Raw genomic sequence first — 6,748 nt, 5'->3', positions numbered from 1 at the left:
ATTTGGTTTACTGGCCTGTTACTTACTGTGGTGAACTTTCTTGGTGGATTTCAAGATTACAAGCAGCAAAAATTTGTCGTCTGTGCTTCGTACATCATTAGGGGTAAAACAGGTTTGTTTACCGTCACAGTCATTTTTTGTTTCCTGATTTCTCTCAATATTGCTCTGTACATTCTGATGTTCATAAAAATGCACAAAATATCCAATGGAACTTCTGGTTTGAAAGCTTTGACCAGGGAAAAACAATTCAAGTATCAGGCAAGGATTCTTATCAAGTTATCGGCAATTCTAGGCTGTTTCATGTTCCTCTACACTCCAACAATAATAATGAATATTATTGATCTCATAAATACGGATCCCTCGAATAAGAAAAGTATTTTGACCTGGCAGAGTTTCACCGGACTTTTGCTTCTCTTGAACTCTTTCATCAATCCTTTTCTGTTTGTATGGAGGTATACGGAATGCAGATATACCTTTTTAATGATTATTTGTTACTGCAACAAGTCCAAAAGAGAGAAGTACGGGAAATTAAAGAAACATTTCTTTGAGCCATATTTGGATGGGACGACCACGACTGGAGTGTTAAGTAAATAATCTTTTCTTTTTTTATCAATTATTGTTATTTTGATTTTCTTTACCATAAATTGTGCTGAACCATACTGATAAAGATAATATTAATCTTTTGTTTTAATGCAGAATTCAACAATCCAACAGCGAATGAAGCAACACCAGTATAGATGGGGATTTTCAATATGTGATCAAATGATCTACACAGGTTGGATTTTTTTTTTATCATGTTGTGTATTCAATATACATGTTTTGTCCATCGTTTTCTATGGTAGATGAATTAGGAAATGTTTTGTAAATAAGCAATGAATCATTATTTTTTTAAGATGGGATCTCATAACTGCAACAGTGAGTGCAAACAAATTGAGTAATGACTGGCGTCAAGAAATAATGATTCAGAGCTAATATTAACGCTGTTTAACTACTTGACTTGTCTGCAAATGGGATTTCATGTATTATCCTGCATCAAATTCTATCTAAATGTTGGCGTGATATTTGATTTTCGCTTATGACCTGATGACGGACTTAAGTGCAGGACTCTAATTAGCAACTTCTAAATCGCCATGGAGCATAATGTTTTTAATTAAATATATAAAATATATACCGATGTGTGCCAAAGCACTTTAAATTAGACATGGTCAAAAATGGTGACGTTGCAATTGGGTGGTAATGTGCAACACCAAATTATTACGGAACACTATGTTGAGCGGGATATGACACCTGTATATAGCGAAAAGAGATGTTAACGATGAAAAAACATAATCATATAAGTATGGGAAACAGGTTAATCTCTAGTTGAAGGGTTTTGAGGTTGACTTGACTGGTTATCCGGTAGTAAAGAATGATACAGACAAACTGAAAAGACAGGAGCAGGACGTCGTAGGGCTACGTGAAGACCGTTGTTAAACAATTTGTTCAGTTAGGTCTATGAGATTTGTGAAATTGATTATTTAAAGAATCAACTCCGCAATCTTTTGGTATTACTGTTTTTTTTTAGATGTGTAACACGGTAGCTGAAAGAAAATTAAATAAAGTGCCGAATTTATGCTTTAATGAATTTTATTAGAGGCACAGTAGTCAAATACTACGAGCTACGTTTTGATGTCGTCAGTGTTGCTCCGACAGCTGATTTTGTTAGAGAAAAATCTTATTTATAGTGATATTTCATTGAAAGGTTTAGGCATATACAAAAATGTCGATAATGAATTATGTATACCATTTTTTTTAACTATATAGTATTAGTGGAAAAAAAACATATTGAAAATGTTCGCGATTTTCCGGGACAACCCTCGTAATATCTAGTGGTACACTGTAAATACATTTCAGTTAACGGATTAATATGAGAGGAATTAAATATAATTTATTTTAAGAAACAAGATTGTTGAGAGTAAAATATGATTCCTTATGTTCTAATATTATACTTGTAGAGTTCATTGGAAGACATTGATCTGTGTAATGGAAGATGAAACCAAAATGACACCAAAGGCGTCTTTGTCCTTGAATGTCCCCACGCCTTAAGTAAATATTGTATCTCTTTGTCTCTCTCTCTCTCTCTCTCTCTCTGAAATCAATCACATTTTATACAATATCTTTGTTTGACAGATATAATTACACCGTCTATATTACTATATATGATATTATATTACTATACATTTAATTTAATCAAAACATGTTCCATATATATATATATATATATATATATATATATATATATATATATATATATATATATATATATATATATATATATATATATATATATATATATATATATATATATATATTTTTTGATCCGGATATTTCTGTGGAGAAAATTTGAAAAGACTGAAAATTATTTTATAAAATATGAAAGGTTAAACGGTTGCTAATGTTTTACTGTAGTCTGATCTTTTACTATTATGATACCTCTACCATTTCAATATTTTCACTCTTCTTATCTGTAACAGTTATCATATCTAGCTGTTGTTATAATTGAATAAAAATTTGTCAGGTTAAGTAAAAGTATGTGTTTTAATGTAATTCTGCTTCCGTAAGCCACGTTGTTAATGGATTGTTGTTTATGTTTAGTTTATATTTAGTACATTAAACATGTTAAACTACGTAATATCTTGTTTAACCAAGATGTAAATCATAACTAATTTATTATATATACAATTATATATCGTATAATTTGGTTGTGCATGTTCATGTATTTATGAATTAAAATTTTCAAAGGCGCCAAGGCACTTCTTCCTAAATAAATTACAGTAAGGATATTCGATCCTCAGCCAGGAAGGATAACTCCAAAAATTAATATTCAATTTGAAATGCATCAAAATGAAGCTTGAAAATGAATTTTTTCATGCAACAATTTACATTTTATTCATCTTTATAAGATTCAAAGCTATTGGAAGTCTTACAAAAGGTCTTATAAAAGTTGACATTTGTACCCTTTAAAAGGAAAAAAAATGATACAGTTTAGGCGAAATAAGATTTTCTTGAATCCAGCCTTATACATCAATGTTTATTAGCATGATATGAAATAAGATAGCAAAAGACTTTTACACTATATATTATAGAATACATGACGGAAATAGAAGACAAAAAGTACAAAATAAGTATAAAAATCATGACAATTTCTCTGAATGCCTGGATACCTATCGTTTTTTAACCTAAAATATATTTGTTGATCAATTTACAATTAAAAAATGCATTGCAGATATTACAATTCGCATTTTCTGCAAAAATATTGGAGATTTGACAATTTTTCCTATATAATATGATTAACTTTAATCTTTGACTTTAAAGAAATATTGTGGATAAATTTAGAAAACTAATTTTGATTTCTTAACTGCTAATTTTATAAACCTGAGGATCGGACTACCTTAATATTGGTCTCCTTTACAGACAGCCTACTTGGTGCCTTTGCCAGTAATGTAATGGTGTTTGTACCAATAAATATATTTTGTAATCACATTTGAATATAATGTATTTTCCATACATTTTATGGTCGCGTTTTATCTCTGAACCATATATTCATTCACTTTAAATACGTTGGAATAAGTAGGTTGTATCAGTTTTGCTTTAATAAAACAATTGGTTAAAAAAAATATAATATTCTCTCTTCAGATACGAATTTTTGCTTTTCAATGGATATCATTAAAAGAAGTGCATAAAAAATAAAGCAACGTATGATACTTGTATTTCAATTACATTTGGACGTGGAAATATGAACTAATATCTAAAATGAGGATAAAGGTGTGTAAAAACAAAGACAATTTTAAATCTCTTCGAATGCAAATATACGACGTATGTAATGAATTGGGAACCTAGCCCTTTATGTTCTAGTTTGAACTGTTAACCCCCAGAAGTGAAGAAGGACCTAATTAACTTGAATAAAACGAGTTTTAGAGGGTTTCAAGTAAAAGAAAATGCAAGCTTTATAGCTTGCCAATACGACTGAATTGTCGCATTTATAGACTAAATGTCACTTTTTGCTGAAGAAGCAAAATATCTTAAAAATCAAAATCATATCGTTTGTGCACAGTAGGTGATTGACGTTTGCTGATATTTAATTTCCTTACAAGTGCCACATGAAACACACAGGAAATATGGCTTCCAGGTGATGTTATTCATGATAGTCGTTAATTAAAGGAACCTTTGATATATAACGTTATTTTATCAATAAGGAATTTGTTTCCTTTGAATATTTAGAACTGAATTTTTTTTTGATTCCCCCTATCATTAAAAACGATCTACAAGTACATTGATGTTAATTGATACAAACCTAGAGCTTTCTTTATATATAAACTGTCTAACAAACAATTTAAAATGTTGATGTTATTTATGCAATGTGTTGATTGCACAGCTGTGAATTTAATAATGTCATCAAAATTACAATTTTTGAAGAAGTAAAAAACATATTAATTGAATCATATTTTTTTCATTTATTGCTAGCTTTTATAACCTTTTCTGTGATTCATGTGAAATTTCAGCTTCCATCCTTTGCAGCACAAATTGAAATAGGAATATTTAAAAGAAATTGCAAAAAATACAACATGGGGCGAACATTGGAATAAATATATTAGAGAAATAATTACTATTTTATCGTAGAGTTAATTAATAAATATATATATTCCACACCCGTAGCTATAGAGTATGAACCATGGTTACTATTCGCCATACTAAATTAAATATATATGTTTATAATATAGCAGTTTTTTTATCCAAAAAAGTATACCTGCTTGGCTTCGTATTATAATTTCAGAAAGTCAATTTTAGATTTTTTCTCTCGTTTCAAATAACTTTAAAAATACTAGTATATAACATTGAATTAAAAAAAAATGGATGAGAGAGTTTTTTTCAAGACAGATTAGTTATCACAACTGAACCATTATAAAAATAAATATTTTTGAATTAATTATTGATTAATTCCTTAACACCTTTAATAACCATGAAAACATTCTCTGTAGGAAAATGTTTTCAAGATTGACTGAATTTTGCCAGCTTTCGTCAAGCTTCGCTCCATTATTCGTTAAAGATCATTTATTATGCAATTACCTCTACGTCTGAAGACTTACTTTTGTGTATTTCTTTAACGTTTAAATTTTGCTCCAAAGGTTTATTCACAATAAGAATTCAATAGATATGTAAGCATATTACGTGTTCCTAAGAAAAAATAAAATTTTCTACTATGTAGACAATACTCAAGTAACTTTATCTGGTCATATTCGAGATAATCATTTTGCAAAACATCTTCCATAATAAAACACAATCTGAGTTGTCAGTTACCATTCGGACAAAGCTGATATTTCTCACTTCTTCTCTTTGATCCATGAAGTAAATAAATGATAAGATGAAATTGACAAAATGTGAAACCAGCCCTATCACCAAGTTTTATTTTTGCAACACTAAGCATGATATTTTTAAAAAGTTTTAAAATAATTCGGGGTTGATGAGTAAATTTGAAGTATATTCTTTTTTGATAAACATTTGTCAAATCTAGACTAATGCAGAACTTATTTAAACTTATCAACACCAAAACTCGTTTAGATTACTGATATAGCGGGGAATTCAAATTCATGCCTTGCAAAATTTTTAATTCGATTAAAAAAATACAGGATCAAGAAACTGGAATATAGCAACATAATAAATAGATCAAAATGATATTTTGTACAATAGAAAATGAAAGTAAGGAAATGTTAATCTAGCTAATAATTTAGGAAAAAATATGAAGATTGACTTGATATTTTACAAGAGTTTTTATTTACGAAAAATGATTCATTAAAAAATAAAAAATTCTTTAAGATAAATATTATTATTTACTACCTCTCTGAAAATAAGCAAAAGTCATATGTAAAGGAAAATTTGTGTATTGCAAATACGTTTATTATATATTAAAACATATATTATACAATTATAAGGAATTAAGGATGAAGCGCACTTAATTCTCAAGACTTTGAGCAAGCGTTACTGTATAGCTATACATGTAGATGGATGTAGAGAAATAGGAAGATAACGAACAGTATCAAAGCTCAGATAACGATTGAAATAATGACAATTGGAAGAAGAGTACACACGGACCAGAAACATAATAGACCGGATCAGATGTCATGGACAAGAAAACATTCCCTATTGATCGGTCAAATCCGCCATGTGCTTATTGTCTGGATCGGATGAGGGGGGGGGGGGAATCGGTAGAAATTTCGGTGTGTAATGAAAAATAAGAAGATAATCAACAGCATTCAAGCTCAACAGTTCATAAAGCAATACAGAATAGGAGGAGCAAACACGGACCTCCAGCTCGTCAGAGATGGGATCAGGTGTCATGAAGAAGTGAGCAACACCCCCCCCCCCCGGCCCCCTGCCGACAGGTCACGTCCGCCTTATGTTCCTTGTCATAACCGGGAAATAACGGATCGTTCAATTCAGTGTGTATATAAAGGCCTAACAATTAGTATGAAAAACATGAAAAACGTCAGTCATCATTTTATTCATTGATAAATTGCATTTGCTGACAAAGTCATTGTATCGACCATAGAATTTACGAAATGATGACTTTTAACAAGACTGCTAAATTTCTTGTTTCATTAATGCAACTTGTTTAATAAATAAAGTCCGCGTTTTCATGAATGTTTCAGAATAACCTCAGAGGTCGAGACCCAGATAGCATGACTATGTTGGGCCAACGTTGGCGCACAGT

At 30.1% G+C, this 6,748-nt stretch overlaps 1 long non-coding RNA gene across 1 annotated transcript; it reads left to right on the top strand.

Moving 5' to 3' along the window:
• The first annotated feature begins 375 nt into the window (after positions 1-375).
• LOC134251803 (uncharacterized) lies at positions 376-2,074 on the top strand. The gene is made up of 3 exons (XR_009988821.1): positions 376-586; positions 697-775; positions 1,995-2,074. It is a non-coding gene; the product is annotated as an uncharacterized LOC134251803 (long non-coding RNA).
• Positions 2,075-6,748: the final 4,674 nt, after the last annotated feature.

Source organism: Saccostrea cucullata, unplaced genomic scaffold, assembly GCF_032062105.1.
Source record: "Saccostrea cucullata isolate Sc308-1 unplaced genomic scaffold, CSIRO_AGI_Scuc_v1 ctg118, whole genome shotgun sequence".
Taxonomy (NCBI): Eukaryota; Metazoa; Mollusca; class Bivalvia; order Ostreida; family Ostreidae; genus Saccostrea; species Saccostrea cuccullata.
Note: the sequence above shows the minus strand (reverse complement) of the source record. Positions and strands in the feature narration are given on the sequence as shown.